Raw genomic sequence first — 17777 nt, forward strand, 5'->3', positions numbered from 1 at the left:
GGATGAGGATGCAGAGAGGTTGCTTGTCAAATCTGCAAATGACACAAAGCTAGGAGGGATAGTCAACACCATAGAAGGCAGGATCAAGATTCAAAAGGATCTTGACAGACTGGAACACTGGGCCAAAACTAATGAATTTCATCTTGAAATAAAGGTAAAACCCATATTTAGGTACAAAAAAAAAAAATCAATGACAATTGGAAGATGTGGTAGACCTGGCTTGGCAGCAGTACATGTGGTGGACAATCTATACTGTGAACTGGAGAGGCGGAGTGTGTCCCCACTAGTTCTGCTGGACCTTTCAGTGACTTTCGACGGTATCCTTCTGAGGCGTCTGTCTAAGATGGGACTGGGAGGCACCATTATACAGTGGCACCAGTCCTTCTTGGAGGGGCAATCTCAGAAGATGGTGCTGGGGGATTCTTGTTCAGAGCTGTGGCCTGCAGTGTCCCTCAGGGTTCTTTCTTATCCTCCATACTATTTAACGTATACATGAAACCACTGGGAGTAAGTGTCCAGAGTTTGGGGGTTTGGTGCCACCAGTATGCTGATAACACCCAACTCCATCTGTCCTTTCCATCCAAATCCAAGGAAGCTGTTCTGGTTCTAAGTTGTTTCTTGATGACAGTAATGGACTGGATGAGAGTAAACAAATTGAAGGTTAATCCAGACAAGACAAAGGCACAAAGGCAGATCAGGGAATAGGGATTCAACCTGTGCTAGATGCATCTTGAATTACAGAACCTGCACAGAGCAGGAGAGTAGACTAGATGATCTCCATTGTCCCTTCCAGCTCTATGAGTCTATAAGCCTGGGGAACAAAGAGAGGTTCTTTGCTGTTGGTGTTGCTGTTTGGACTTTGTGGAAGAAAAAGGCTACAAAAATTGCTTCTTGTCAATCATTAGCAAAAGCTTCCTGACCTCTCAATTAATTTCTCAGGAGCAGGAGACAAGCAAACTATCTGCCCAGAAAAGGACAGAATAACTCAAGGAGAGCTTTCTGTTTGCCAAATTGCCAGAGAGTGAACCAAAATCTTGACCTTGCCATGGATTTAAATCTCCATTTTGCAACCTTAGGCTGCACTCTCAGATTGGTTCACTTACTTCCCAGAAGGTGAGAATACCCAGGCTGCATTGTTGCTGGTGCTCACTTGCAAAAACATCGCAGATTCTGGGACAATGGGAGTTGGGGGGAGGGAGGGGAGGAAGCATTCTTGCCATTCTAACATGGTTCCCGTTTTCTTAATGGGTGGAAGTAAATAACTGCCCAGAGAGCTTTGGCTACCGGGCAGTATAGAAATGCAATCAATCAATCAATCAATCAATCAATGGTTCATGTACTATGCTCCTGGTCTGTGAGTCGTGCTGTGATAAGTCATCCACTCAAAACTGGTTCCCAAGTTTTCAGGGAGTGAGTTCAAGCAAGACAGCAAAAGTCCTTGCTGTTTATGAATGTCACCTGAAGGTTATCTTGACTAGGGAACACTCTCCTCTACGAAGTCTGCAGGGTGGCTCCTTTGCTGGCTTTCTAGAAACAGGCCTTGCCCTTGTTGTTCCAACAGGCCTTTGGATGGTCGTTTTAATTGTTTGCTCTTTTCCCCTTCCTCCCTTTTTTTTAAAGAATCCTGGGAACTTAAGTTTGGTAAAAGTGTTGAGAGTTAGGATGCTTCCAGGCAAGGTTTTTATGGCACCACCGCAGTGCCTCATTCACAGAATTTTATGGGGGTCCAGATGACATTGTTTTCCACGCATAACCCTCCCGTGTTCTCTCACCACTTTTTCCATCTTTTATCTTACCACAGAAAATCTGTTAAGCAGAGAAATATGGAATAGCTGCACAATTCCTTTTCATTAGTAGTGCTAGGTGCCCTCAGAGTCAGCGTGGTGTAGTGGCGAGAGTGTTGGACTGGGACTCTGGAGATCTGGGTTCTAGGCCCCACTCTGCCATGAAGCTCACTGGGTGACTTTGGGCCAGTCATTGACTCTCAGCCTAACCTACCTCACAGGGTTGTTGTGAGGATAAAAGGGAGAGGAAGAGGACCATGTATGCTGCCTTGGGTTTCTTGGAGGAAAAGAGGGATATAAATGTAACAAATACATAAGTATGCCACTCCCTAGCAAGGCCCCTCTGGGAGAGGAGATGACTATTAAACTAGTTTATCTTGTAGGTACACCCTTCAAGCTATGGCTACTTCATCTTCCAGTTGTACGTTGCTGCTCTAAGTTAATGCGGGAAGCATCACACTGTCATCTAACATGGTTTAACCTGTATGGTTTTTTCCCCCTTGCTCCCAGCTAGGGATTTGTTTTTGTTTTTACACTTAACCTCTCTTCAAAAATCAGTCAAGTTACATATACTTTCAATTTGCAAGATTTTTTTTAAGACTATTTATCTATGACCTCCCTTTGCAGTGTTAAATGAGTCACTATCAATCTCAGAACCACCTTTTAAGATTAAACTGACATATCTCACAAGGGTGTTATGATGAGGGGAAACAGGATAGAGATTGTACAGCTCATTATGACCGCAATCCTATACATACTTATTTGGAAGTAAGTCTCACTAAAGTCACCGAAACTTACCTCTAAACAGACACGAATAGAATTTGGCTGCACAGGGTTTCATAAATAAAAACCACAGTAAATCAACTGTTGAGTATTGGAGTCCAGTAGAATTGATGACGTCTCATTGTTGAAATCTTACATTTTGTTTCTTCCATGCTGTAGTTACTCTGCTGCTTTGACTTAATGACCAGAAGCCTCGCCTGCTCTGCATGGAGCAAGATGATATGTATGTTGGCTTTGCCAGAATTCCCACTTGACTAATTTTTCTTGAAAAATTAACTGCCATGTACGAGAGAGAGAGAGAGAGAGAGAGAGAGAGGTATGTAAATCACTTGCCAAGGAACAGCTGCCAAGAAACAGGCCTCAAAAACACACACATTTATCTAAACACATTTCAGAGCCTTGCACTTACACCACTGATCTTTCTTAAGTGCTCCTCTGCATGTGCACTAGGACCATCAAAACAGCTAGGATTAGGGTTGCAAGGAAGGAACCTAGGAAGCTGCCTTATACTGAGCCAGACCATTGGTCCATCTAACCCAGCATTGTTGACACTGACTGGTGTTGACTATCAGGGATTTCAGGCAGGAGTTTTTCCTGCCCAAACTGGAGATGGCTGGTATTGAACCAGGGATTTCTTCATGCAAAGCAGGGGCTCGACCACTGAGCTACAGTTCCTCCCCCCATGAAATGGTCACTAGCTGCAGTACGTAGGTTACAGAAAGAACCTCCCATGGCAGCCATTTTGGTGGTGGTGCCCAGGACAGTTTCTTAAATTGCTTACGGTGCCTCTTTTATAGAGAAGAATCCTCTGTTTGAAGGGCTGCCTGAGTACTGCCCTCTATTTTGAAAATGCCCTCTATTTCATAGAATCATAGAATAGTAGGGTTGGAAGGGGCCTATGAGACCATCAAGTCCAACCCCCTGCTCAATGCAGGAATCTAAGTCAAAGCATCCCTGACAGATGGCTGTCCTGCCTCATCTTCAATGCTTCCAGTGTGGGAGAGCTGACTATTGCCCTAGGTAATTGGTTCCATTGTCATATTGCTTGAACAGTCAGGAAGTTTCTCCTGATGTTCAGCCAGAATCTGGCTTCCTGTCACTTGAGACCACTATTCCATGCCCTGCACTCTGGGATGATTGAGAAGAGATCCTGGCTTTCCTCTCTGTGACAACCTTTCAAGTACTTGAAGAGCGCTATCATATCTCCCCTCAGTCTTCTCTTCTCAAGGCTAAACATGCCCAGTTCTTTCAGTCTCTCCTCATAGGGCTTTGTTTCCAGTCCCCTGATCATCTTTGTTGCCCTCCTCTGAACCCTCTCCAGTTTGTCTGCATCCTTCTTAAAGTGTGTTGCCCAGAACTGGACACAGTACTCCAGATGAGGCCTAACCAGTGCTGAATAGAGGGGAACTAGTACTTCACAGGATTTGGAAGCTATACTTCTATTCATGCAGCCCAAAATAACATTTGCAGCCACATCAAATTGTTGGCTCATATTCAGCATTCTGATCTACAACAATTCCAAGATCCTTCCCGCTTGTAGTGTTGTAGAGCCAAGTATCCCTCATCTTGTAACTGTGCATTTCATTTCTTTTTCCTAGGTGCAGAACTTGGCATTTATCCCTATTAAATGTCATTCTCTTGTTTTCTGCCCAGTGCTCCAGTCTATCCAGATCACTTTGAATTTTGTTTCTGTCTTCCAAGGTATTAGCTATCCCACTCAATTTTGTGTCATCTGCAAATTTAATAAGCATTTCTTGCACTTCCTCCTCCAAGTCATTAATAAAAATGTTGAAGAGCACTGGGCCCAGGACGGAGCCCTGCGGTATCCCGCTCGTTACCTCTCCCCAGTTTGAGAAGATCCCATTTATAAGCACTCTTTGAGTCCAATTCTGTAGCCATATTTGAATGGATGTCTAGTCCAAATCCCATTTAAAGATAAAGAATCATCAGAAGGAAGAGCTGGGACTTGATGTTAGCACCTGCAGACTAAGCAAGGCACAGAGGTCACCTGGGCATAGTCTTCCATATTATGGTGAGATGTACTATATTTCTATTTAAATTACAGTTTTGTTGTTTATTCGGTCAGTCGCTTCCGACTCTTCGTGACTTCATGGACCAGCCCACGCCAGAGCTTCCTGTCGGCCGTCACCACCCCCAGCTCCCCCAAGGTCGAGTCCGTCACCTCCAGAATATCATCCATCCACCTTGCCCTTGGTCGGCCCCTCTTCCTTTTGCCTTCCACTTTCCCTAGCATCAGCATCTTCTCCAGGGTATCTTGTCTTCTCATTAGGTGGCCAAAGTACTTCAGTTTTGCCTTTAATATCATTCCCTCAAGTGAGCAGTCTGGCTTTATTTCCTGGAGTATGAACTGGTTTGATCTTCTTGCAGTCCAAGGCACTCTCAGAATTTTCCTCCAGCACCACAGTTCAAAAGCATCTATCTTCCTTCGCGCAGCCTTCCTTATGGTCCAGCTCTCACAGCCATAGGTTACTACGGGGAATACCATTGCTTGAACTATGCAGACCTTTGTTGTCAGTGTGATGTCTCTGCTCTTAACTATTTTGTCAAGATTTGCCATTGCTCTCCTCCCAAGAAGTAAATGTCTTCTGATTTCCTGGCTGCAGTCAGCATCTGCAGTAATTTTTGCACTTAGAAAGACAAAGTCTGTCACTGCCTCCACATTTTCTCCCTCTGTTTGCCAGTTATCAATCAAGCTGGTTGCCATAATCTTGGTTTTTTTGAGGTTTCACTGCAACCCAGCTTTTGCACTTTCTTCTTTCACCTTCGTCATGAGGTTCCTCAGCTCCTCCTCGCTTTCAGCCATCAAAGTGGTATCATCTGCATATCTGAGATTGTTAATGTTTCTTCCAGCGATTTTAACTCCAGCCTTGGCTTCATCAAGCCCAGCACGTCGCATGATGTGTTCTGCATACAGGTTGAATAGGTAGGATGAGAGTATACAACCCTGCCGTACTCCTTTCCCAATCTTAAACCAATCCATTGTTCCGTGGTCTGTTCTTACCGTTGCTACTTGGTCGTTATACAGATTCCTGTATAACAGGAAGGCATACCAAGGCAGAGAAGATGCCTTGGTATCCCCATACCACCAAGAACTTGCCACAATTTGTGATGATCCACACAGTCAAAGGCTTTAGAATAGTCAATAAAACAGAAATAGATGTTTTTCTGAAACTCCCTGGCTTTCTCCATTATCCAGCGGATATTGGCAATTTGGTCTCTAGTTCCTCTGCCTTTTCTAAACCCAGCTTGTACATCTGGCAATTCTTGTTCCATGAATCGCTGGAGTCTACCTTGCAAGATCTTGAGCATTACCTTACTAGCATGTGAAATAAGTGCCACGGTTCGATAGTTTGAACATTCTTTGGTGCTTCCCTTTTTTGGTATGGGGATATAAGTTGATTTTTTCCAATCTGTTGGCTATTCTTGTGTTTTCCAAATTTGCTGGCGTATGGCATGCATCACCTTGACAGCATCATCTTGCAAGATTTTAAATGGTTCAGCTGGGATGCCATCATCTCCTGCTGCCTTGTTATTAGCAGTGCTTCTTAAGGCCCATTCAACCTCACTCTTCAGGATGTCTGGCTCTAGCTCACTGACCACACCATCAAATCTATCCCCAATATTATTATCCTTCCTATACAGATCTTCTGTATATTCTTGCCACCTTTTCTTGATCTCTTCTGCTTCTGTTAGGTCCTTGCCATCTTTGTTTTTGATCATACCCATTTTTGCCTGGAATTTACCTCCGATGTTTCTAATTTTCTGGAAGAGGTCTCTTGTCCTTCCCATTCTATTATCTTCTTCTGCTTCTGCGCATTGCTTGTTTAAAAATAATTCCTTATCTCTTCTGGCTAACCTCTGGAATTTTGCATTTAATTGGGCATATCTCCCTCTATTACTGTTGCCTTTTGCTTTCCTTCTTTCTTGGGCTGCTTCCAGTGTCTCAGCAGACAGCCATCTTGCCTTCTTGGTTTTCTTTTTCTTTGGGATGTTTTTTGTTGCCGCCTCCTGAACAATGTCACGAAGTTCTGTCCATAGTTCTTCCGGGACCCTCTCTACTAAATCTAGTCCCTTAAATCTATTCTTCACCTCCACTGCATATTCATGAGGAATATTAGTGAGCTCATATCTAACTGATCTGTGGGTCTTCCCTATTCTCTTTAGTCTGATTCTAAATTGTGCAATAAGAAGTTTGTGATCTGAACTACAATCAGCTCCAGGTCTTGTTTTTACCAACTGCATAGATGTCCACCACCTTTGGCTACAAAGGATGTAGTCAATCTGATTTTGGTGTTGACCGTCTGGTGAAGTCCATGTATAAAGTTGTCTCTTAGGTTGTTGGAAGAGAGTGTTTGTTATGCACAGTGAGTTGTCTTGGCAAAATTCTATCAGCCTATGTCCTGCTTCATTTTGTTCTCCCAGACCATGCTTGCCTGTAATTCCAGGTGTCGTTTGACTACCCACCTTAGCATTCCAGTCTCCTGTAATGAAAATAACATCTTTTTTTGGCGTACTATCCAGTAGGTGCTGCAGATCCTCATAGAACTGATCTACTTCTGCTTCTTCAGCATCTGTGGTTGGGGCATATATTTGGATCACTGTGATGTTAAATGGCTTACCCTGAATTTGAGTTGAGATCATTCTGTCATTTTTTGGATTGTATCCAAGCACTGCTTTAGCCACTTTATTATTAATTATGAAGTCTACTCCATTTCTTCTGTGGTCCTCTTGTCCACAGTAGTAGATCTGGTGGTCATTTGATGTGAAGTGGCCCATTCTAGTCCATTTCAGTTCACTGACAACCAAAAGGTCTATATTTAATCTTGACATCTCCCCAATAACCACATCTAATTTGCTCTGGCTCATAGATCTTACATTCCAGGTTCCTATGGTGTGTTGATGTTTAGAACATTGGATTTGTCATTCACCACCAGCACCATCGGCTGCTAGCTGTCCTTTCGGCTTTGAGCTAGCTACGCCATCACATCTGGGGCTAGTTGAAGTTATCCTCTGTTCCTCCCCAGTAGCATTTTGACTATCTTCCGACCTGGGAGTCCCATCTTCCGATGGTATACCGACATATCTCTGGTTGTACTGATCCATTTAGTTTTCATGGCAAGAATACTGGGGTGGGTTGCCGTTTCCTTCCCCAGGGATGGTATTTAGTCTGACCTCTCTGCCATGACCTTCCCATCTCAGGTGTCCCTTCACGGTTTAGCTCATGACGTCACTGAGGTACTCAAGCTCCAGCACCATGACAAGGTAACGATCTCCTTTGCTGGAGTTACAGTACTTATTTCTAAATTGGCATGTGTACATATACATTGGGATATGCAAATCACTGTCCTCTTTTGTTCTCTTTTTTGGTGATGCATATCCTCTTCCCCCCCCCTTCATGGATCACTGCCTTGTTGTGGCGAAGGGGCTTCCGTAACTCAGTGAAGCCATAAGCTATGCCGTGCAGGGCCACCCAAGATGGACAGGTCATGGCAGAGAGTTCTGACAAAATGTGGTCCACTGGAGAAGGAAATGGCAACCCACTCCAGTATTCCTGCCAAGAAAACCCCATGGAACGTATCACAAGGCTAAAAAAGATGATGCCAGAAGATGAGCCCCTCAGGTTGGAAGGTGTCCAATATACTACTGGGGAAGAGCAGAGGGCATTTCCAAGTGGCGCCAGAAAGAGTGAAGCGGCTGGGCCAAAGCCAAAAGGACACTCAGCTGTGGATGTGTCTGGTGGTGAAAAGAAAATCCAATGCTGTAAAGAACAATATTGTTTAGGAACCTGGAATGCAAGATCAATGAATCAAGGTAAGCTGGAGGTGGTCAAATATGAGATGGCAAGATTGAACATCGACATCTTGGGAATCAGTGAACTAAAATGGACAGGCATGGGCGAATTTAATTCAGGTGACCATCATATCTACTACTGTGGGCAAGAATCCCTTAGAAGAAATAGAGTAGCACTCATAGTCAACAAAAGGGTGGGAAAAGCAGTACGGGGGTAAAAGGTAAAGGTGTCCCCAACCAGTCGTGTCCGACTCTAGGGTGCGGTGCTCATCCCCGTTTCTAAGCTGAAGAGCCAGCGCTGTCCGAAGATGCTTCCGTGGTCATGTGGCCGGCATGACTGAACACTGAGGTGCACGGAACGCTGTTACCTTTCCTGCCGAAGCGGTACCTATTTATCTACTTGCAATTTCTTGCTTTCGAACTGCTAGGTTGGCAGAAGCTGGGACTGAAGACGGGAGCTCACCCCGTCACGCGGCACTCGGGTCTCGAACTGCTGTCCTGCTGACCTTCCGGTCTGCAGTTCAGCGTCTTAACCACTAAGCCACCGCGGCCCCTTACTACTGGGGTACAATCTTAAAAACGACAGAATGATCTCAGGACGAATCCAAGGCAAACCATTCAACATCACAGTAATTCAAGTCTTTGCCCCAACCACTGAGGCCGAAGAAGCTGAGATTGATCGGTTCTATGAAGACCTACAACACCTTCTAGAACTAACACCAAAAAAAGATGTCCTCTTCATCATAGGGGATTGGAATGCTAAAGTAGGAAGTCAAGAAATCACCGGGATAACAGGCAGGCATGGCCTTGGTGTACAAAATGAAGCAGGACAAAAGCTAATAGAGTTTTGCCAAGAGAACACGCTGATCATAGCAAACACTCTTTTCCAACAGCACAAGAGACGACTCTACACATGGACATCACCAGATGGTCAATATCGAAATCAGATTGATTATGTCCTTTGCAGCCAAAGATGGAGAAGCTCTATACAGTCAGTCAAAACAAGACCTGGAGCTGACTGTGGCTCAGATCATGAGCTTCTTGTTGCAAAATTTTGGCTTAAATTGAAGAACGTAGGGAAAACCACTAAACCATTCAGGTATGACCTAAAACATATTCCTTATGAATATACAGTGGAGGTGAGGAATAGATTTAAGGGATAAGACCTGATAGGCAGAGTGCCTGAGGAACTATGGACGGAGGTCCATAACATTGTTCAGGAGGCAGCAACGAAATCCCTCCCAAAGAAAAAGAAATGCAAGAAAGCCAAGTGGCTGTCTGATGAGGCTTTACAAGTAGCTGAGGAAAGAAGGGAAGCAAAAAGCAAGGGAGAAAGGGGAAGATATATCCAACTGAATGCAGAGTTCCAGAGAATAGCAAGGAGAGACAAGAAGGCCTTCTTAAATGAACAATGCAAAGAAATCAAGGAAAACAACAGAATGGGAAAAACTAGAGATCTCTTCAAGAAAATCAGAGATCTCAAGGGAACGTTTTGTGCAAAGACGGGCATGATAAAGGACAAAGAAGGCAGGGACCTAACAGAAGCAGATGAGATTAGAAAAGGTGGAAAGAATACACAGAAGAACTATACAGGAAAGATCTGAATGTCCCTGATAGCCATGATAGTGCAGTCACTGACCTTGAGCTGGACATCCTAGAGAGTGAAGTCAAGTGGGCCTTAGGAAGCATTAGTAACAACAAAGCTAGCGGAGATGACAGTATTCCAGCCGAGCTATTTAAAATCCTAAAAGATGATGCTGTTAAAGTGCTGCACTCAATATGCCAACAAATCTGGAACACTCAACAGTGGCCACAAGACTGGAAAAGGTCAGTTTACATTCCAATTCCAAAGAAGGGCAACGCCAAAGAGTGTTCAAACTACCGTACAATTGCGCTCATTTCACATGCCAGCAAGGTGATGCTCAAAATCCTACAAGCTAGGCTTCAGCAGTATGTGAACTGAGAACTACTGGAAGTACAAGCTGGGTTTCGAAGAGGCAGAGGAACTAGAGATCAAATCGCCAACATTCGCTGCATCATGGAGAAAGCAAGAGAATTCCAGAAAAACGTCTATTTCTACTTCATTGACTACGCTAAAGCCTTTGATTGTGTGGATCACAACAAACTGTGGCAAATTCTTAAAGTGATGGGAGTACCAGACCACCTTACCTGTCTCCTGAGAAACCTGTACGAGGGTCAAGAAGCAACAGTAAGAACCAGACATGGAACAACCGAGTGGTTCCAAATTGGGAAAGGAATACGACAAGGCTGCATATTGTCACCCTGCTTATTTAACTTATATGCAGAGTACATCATGAGAAACACCGGGTTGGATGAATCACAGGTCGGAATTAAGATTGCTGGGAGAATTATCAACAACCTCCGATATGCAGACGATACCACCCTAATGGCAGAAAGCGAAGAGGATCTCAAGAGCCTCTTGTTGAGGGTGAAAGAGGAGAGTGCAAAAGCTGGTTTGAAACTCAACATTAACAAAACTAAGATCATGGCATCTGGCCCCTTCACTTCCTGGCATATAGAAGGGGAAGAAATGGAAGCAGTGACAGATTTTACTTTCTTGGGCTCCAAGATCACCGCAGACGGTGACTGTAGCCATGAAATTAAAAGACGCTTGCTCCTTGGGAGGAAAGCTATGGCAAACCTAGACAGCATAGTAAGAAGCAGAGACATCACCTTGCTGACAAAGGTCCGTCTAATCAAAGCTATGGTTTTCCCAGTAGTAATGTTATGTATGGCTGTGAGAGCTGGACTATAAGGAAGGCTGAGCGCCGAAGAATTGATGCTTTCAAACTGTGGTGCTGGAGAAGACTCTTACGAGTCGCCTGGACTGCAAGGAGGTCCAATCAGTCCATCCTAAAGGAAATCAACCCTGAGTGCTCATTGGAAGGATAGATCCTGAAGCTGAAGCTCCAATATTTTGGCCACCTAATGCGAAGAGAAAAGTTACTGGTAAAGACCCTGATGCTGGGAAAGACTGAAGGCAAAAGGAGAAGGGGATGGCAGAGGATGAGATGGCTAGATAGCATCACCGATGCAATGAATATGAACTTGAGCACGCTCCGGGAGAGAGCGCAGGACAGGAAGGCCTGGCGTGCTATGGTCCATGGGGTCACGAAGAGTCGGACACGACTGAACGACTGAACAACAACATTCTCTTTTTTGGTGTTTCACAAATGGCCACCCCAAGAAACATGCAAATGCCTTCCTGATTGCTGAGGCACCAGCCAGCCAATGAATCCATGAAGGTACCATTAAATTGACCAACCCAGAGTCTTGGTAAGAAATATAGCCCAATCCTGATGTATTCTCACCCACTAGACAGGTCAACTGGTTTAGATACCACCTGGGCACCCCTCATGATACCCTTTTGTTTTGAATATTGGTAACTGATTACCTTCTACTGTAATAATCTTGCCATGTATAGCCAGCTAGATTGAACTCAGTCAAGGAGCAGGGAACCTCCCTGAGCTTTCTTTTCTTTCCAAAGAGCCAAACATTTGTCTTCTCCTACCCCTTTCTGAATCCAGCTTCAGAGCTTTTGAGTCTCATATACCTGTTGTTTTGAAGCCTATAAATTCCCTCAAGTTTGGGCAACATTTGTTGGTTCTTTTTGCTTGGGTATCCCTCATGCTCGTGAATCTCAGCTCATCTCTAAGACCAACCCAGGGTCCAACTGGCTTCCAAGACCATTCCTTGCAACCCTTTCCTAGCATGATTCCCTGTTCCACTCTGGCACAGGTTTCCAGAGACAGAATCCTTCATTTTTTTAACCACTTTGTTGCCTCATCCGCCTAGAGCTGGGGTTTGGGACTACAACTCCAATAACCTCTGACCATTGGCCTTAAGGTGCTGGCTGGGGTTATGGGAGTTGGGATCTAAAACATCTTGAGGACACCAGATTGCCTGCCCCTGACCTAGAGAGATTCATTTGCCTTCTTTACCCAGAGAGAATGCTTTACCCCCTGGTAAAGTGCCTGTGGAGTCCAAAGACAGGTTCCATATGTTGAAGAAATGCAGCTCAGCCTGCACAGCTACACCAGAAGCTTGTGACCTCCAAATGAGTTGTTGCCTTTGAGTCCAGTGGCAGTGCTCAAGCATTAGGAAACTGCTGCCCAAGGTCCCAGCTCAGTATAACCATTTTTAAGCACCTTGTAACATATGCATGATAATGCAAATGTTTGTGTTTGAATTGTGAAATGTCATCCAGTTAGGTTAGAGTTAATGGACTGTTGGTGTGTGAGTGAAAGGTGGGAGGGGCTCATGCACAAGAGAACTCTAAGGCGTTTAAAGGGGGAGAACTGACCACTGGAGGGTTGGACGGGGTTGAGGGATTCAGGGAATGTCTCTCTAGTGAGGGGGGTTGGGGAGAAGGGCTTAGGAGGGGTAGGCAGGTTAGGACTCTGTATGGGATGATTAAATAATAACAGATACAACTCTTCTTGTCTTTAATAAAACTTTATTTGTTGTATTATATATATAATCCCATGTGTTGGTTTAATTTATTCACTACTATATAGAAAAGGCTTTTTTCCTGTTACTACTCCTGTATTGGTTAAAGGAAACCAGTTAACTTATTGGGTGTCTCCTTGACACAAAATAAAAGGGCAGAAGCGTTGGGATTCAGCGAGGACAACTGGCCAAGCTGAGGCAGACGTCCTGGGGTTTTGTTTTTGTTTTTCAGTTTCAACAGGTGGAAACTGGAGGGAGAACAACCTGGAGCAGGAATATCACACACCTCTTAAAACCTTTTTAAGATAAGCTTTGTTTTAAGGCTCTGCATTCCAAATTCTATTTTTAAAGCAAATTGTGGGTCATTTATTTATTATATTTCAAATCCACCCAATAACAGACGTTCTCTAGGCAGAGTGCAAAAAGCTAAAAGATTAAAATACAAAACAAAATAACACCACAACAAGACAACAGCCAGCACAGGAACAACAGCCAAGCTAGGCTTCCATTTGCTCTCCCTATCATGACTGCAAGTACCAGTTGTATCAGAACCATATTTCCTTTGAGCTGTTTCTGAATAATATAGTAATAATGCTGAAGTCCTTCAGATTCCCCTTACTCTGAAGCCAGGTAATATTAACCACTTATGCTCTATTCCTTTTCCTTTCCTCCCCTAAATCAATCCATTTCCACCCCAATGGTCCACCATGGTCACCAGTATTTGAGCTTTCTCTGGATGTTCAGCCGCCCAACAGCCTTGCTAATTCCCCCAAATTTCCATCTTTCTTAGTCTTTAAATTTGGCCCATTAGAACTAGTATACCAATCCATGTGTTCAGGGCTGGTATACTAACGAAGCGGAGTTTTTTCTTTTGGTGTGTGTGTGAAGAACAAAAATGATAAAACTAAAGTCTATACATTTTGGACTTAAATGGTTGTTTAAGCCAGATCCCTCACTTTAGAAGTAGCTATAGTGAAATCAAAATGCATCGTTCTGGGGAAGGGGTTCTAAATTATAGGAAACGATAATAGCACTGAAGTTATGATGCGCTTTCTGCAGTCATCTTCTCTGTTATAACATATTCATTGTTTATAAGGTCGCCATGGTCCATTGTGATTATTCAGTCTTACCAACAGCATAATACAGGTGATAGAGAACCAAATTTTCTCTGTCAAGCTTCAAAATCTTAAAATGGCAGTACTGTAGAAAGGTCAAGATAAATTAATATAACCAGTATTCCTCCCATAAGGTGATTTCCCCTCCCGCAATCATAATAGAAATCCATGTGGAACACACTACTAGGAAATGTCCTCTGTGCATTAAGAACTTGGCTGTATGTCATATGCAAATTTAGACTGTCACAATAAAATACCTGGAGCAGTAACAGAATCTCTTTGGGACAGATAGACAGATTTGTATGGTGCCTACTATTATTGGGGTCCTTGTTGTGATAAAGACTTCCAGGAATTTTCCTAATGTAATAATAATGGGCAAGATCCAGCCAAATTAAATGGGCAAGATCCACTTTAAAGTCCCATAGATTTCAAAGGGAGAGTTGATCCCATGATATAGTCTCTCCCATTAAAAACAATTGAACTCAAAAGTGCTTAATGGCTGGATCACGTCCACTCTTGAGTCCATTGCTGCAGAATTTTTGATTTACCCTTTCAGTGGATTGGAAAGGCAAGGAAGTTCCACAAGATAAGTCCTGTTATTTAAAACAGATTTAATTTCACTACACAGCAAGCTTTGGATGACTTTGCTTTGAACTTGCATCCTAAAAGTGAGGGTTTTAATCGGCATCAGATTGGCTAAGCAAAAGGTGCTGCAGAAACTGCTTCAAACACAATGCAACAGAAATGTGGTTGCTGAGAGTTTTTAATTTTTTCCATGTATATCTAAGGCATCTGTAATGGCCAACTACCTCCAGTTGTATTTTTGCAGAGGTTTTAGAGCATCTTATTTTACATTGTTGATTGCATTTAAATGTCAACCCAGATAACCCTGGATTTGTTATTGTACTGGACATTTTTAGCATCTCAAATGCCTCAACCTCTTTGCAGAAGGTCGTTTTGTTTTGTAAATATTTAATAACTCTATTTAGGCAATGAATTGACTAGCGAGGATGAAAATTTTAGAAGGAGGATAAAAATTGTACTTACACTGTGCAAAACCAAATGCCATTCTATATAAAGTATTGACAATACAAGCAGCAAGCTTTAGTTCTAAGATGTCTTCTTTCTGCTTAGATTTTACCAGATTCAAAACAGGGCAAGAACATTCATGGCTACATGATGCCCACATTCCAGAACTCTGCAGGTACTCCAGTGTGGACATACATGGCCTTTCCCATTCATTTCAGTAGTTGGGAGCAGATGCTTATGCATGACAAAATGCCCATGCAGAACTGTCTTATCCATTAAACTGTGGGTTAAGTTGTTGTTGCTGCTGCTGCTGTTGTTATTTACATTTCTATACCACCCAATAGCCAAAGCTCTCTGGGCGGTTAACAAAGATAAAAACCTTAAAATATAACATAAAACATAATATAAAAAACATTTACATTCAAAATTTAAAACACTCAACAATAGTTAGATGACTGATTACAGTTAACATGTCTAGTTTCCCCCCATGAGACACCAAAGCATCTTCACCATAACTCAGCCTTCCCCAGCTTGGTGCCCTCTGGGTGTTCTGGGACTACAGCTCCTATCATCTCCAGCCAGCATGACCGACATTCCAACACATCTGGAGGGCACCATGTTGGGGAAAGTGACCCTAGCCAATTTGGATGCCCACTGCCTATTCGAATCAAAATATGAGGTCTGTATTTCCTTCTTCGTATGGTATATGATGCTGTTGCATTCATATACCAATTTGGCAGCCCTGTTTTTGGACTGTGTGCATGTGAAATGCAAAGTTATCACCCTTAGAAACAAACTTGTTATCGTTCAGACAGTGTTTGTGTCCCATCACCAGGGATGCTTAAGAAATGTCTTAGCTGTGACATTAATTATGTGAATGCAACTAACATGCATGTTTTTTGCTGTGGAAATAGCAGCCACAGGAAAAGCTGAGCAGCCTTTTGAAGCCATGGGGAAGGGGGGGGGAGTGGGAGTTTAACTCTTTCCATGCTGTGATCCCCCCCCAAAAAAAAATAAGCTCTCAGCATGGAAAGCTGCCTTAAACTGAGTCAGACCATTTGGTCCATTAACCCAGTATTGTTAACACTGACTGGCATTGACTCCCCAAGGTTCCAGGCAGGATTCTTTCCTAGCCCTGCCTGGAGATGCCGGGGATCAAACCTGGGACCTTCTGAGCTGTGGCCCTTCCTCCCTGCTCTCCAGAGTTTCAGAAGGTGCTATCTGCATTTCAGCGGAAGCCTCCATTGGCACCAAATGAAGATGGTGGCAGGGAGAAGACAGAATCAAACTACCTCTCTCCATGGTCCACAGGCTGCTATTTACATAGCAACAAATATGCATGTTAATTGCATTCATGTAATTAACGTCACATCTTGTTTGGTCCACCCTGGGTGTGCTTTCAAACTCTGCCCAACCATCAAAGGGTCATTTCTAGCAAATAGCTGCTGGCCCTTGGCATAACATTTCCCAGGGTGCTCCCTAAGGGAGAGAGAATTACTGTTACACCAGTTTCTATTTCTAGTGCTGCTATTCCCTCATAACCAGTGAGCATGTCTGGTAATCTGCAGATACAGTGGGAGCTGGATGTCATACACAAGTTTATCCCTTTTATATTTTAAGTAGAACTGCCATCTGGCAAGAACCCAAGATATCAGAGGAGGTTATGGGTAGTGGAAAAATAACTCACATTAAAGATGAGTTCTGAGCTGATTTCCATGTATGTAAGAGAATGTTTGTTCAGGGCCTGAAGTAGCCTTAGGCAGGGAAAGATACTATTTTGAGTCTTAGAGGCCATGGGAATGTTCTGCTGTCTTGATTGCCCACCACATCTGTCCCCTGTTTGGGGGAGATTTAAGAGGCAAATGTCAACACCTGGATGCTCCATTAATTATAAGTATTACCATTACAACAATAATGGTTGTCTTCAGACCTTGCTAAACACCTAATATGTTGAGCAATTTTCAGCACCCTGTACTATATGTTTTGGGGTGGGTGGCTGTGAGAACTAAGCTAGAACAAGACAAAATAGTAATTTGCCCTAATGTTCTTTGTAGCAACCTTCTGAAGTAATTATTTAGGAAACATGTGGATGCAGCATCTTCTTGGAACCCACTGCATTACGAACGAGCTGTTATGTTTACTGCAAAAGTTTCAGGCAATATAGACCATGTCTAATTTTATCTTCCATTAAGAGTAGTATTTATCTCTCTCCTTCTCATTTAGTGTGGAGGCGGGAGCAGACCATCCTGCAATAAATATGAACCTAACTTCTATTTTTGGAAAGCAGATAAGCTTGCCTTGATTAATTTCCTTGTTAGAAACTCCAGCATGGGGTATCATCTCTCTTACTAAAATACACTTTTGCAGTCTCCTGTCATTACCCTTCCCCTATTTCAGTACCAGAAAGTGGAATATTTTCATCGACCCTCCTCGGGGCCAGATTAAAGTGCAGTGGGGAGCCCATATCTAGAGCCTCACACATCTGGTGCACAAAATATGCTTTCCTTCCTGTGCACATGCACAAACAGAGGCAGTTGCTTTTAAAAGCTGCTTCCCACCATCCACACAGTCACCTCTGAGCCCATTTGTAGTTTAATATCTTATTATCTTCAGTACAGAGATGGGCCATCACTGTAGAGCAGAGGCATTGAACCTCTTTCAGCTCAAGGGCCAAATTCCATTTTGGAGAAGCTCTTGGGGGCCACATTCTGGGGGGGGGGGAGGCAAAAGGGGCAGGGCCAAAATACCAGCAGACTTTAGATTACACCTGTTACTACCAGTAACT

Source organism: Heloderma suspectum, chromosome 1 (genome assembly GCF_057233095.1).
Source record: "Heloderma suspectum isolate Gila_16-S chromosome 1, 16-S_ref, whole genome shotgun sequence".
NCBI lineage: Eukaryota > Metazoa > Chordata > Lepidosauria > Squamata > Helodermatidae > Heloderma > Heloderma suspectum.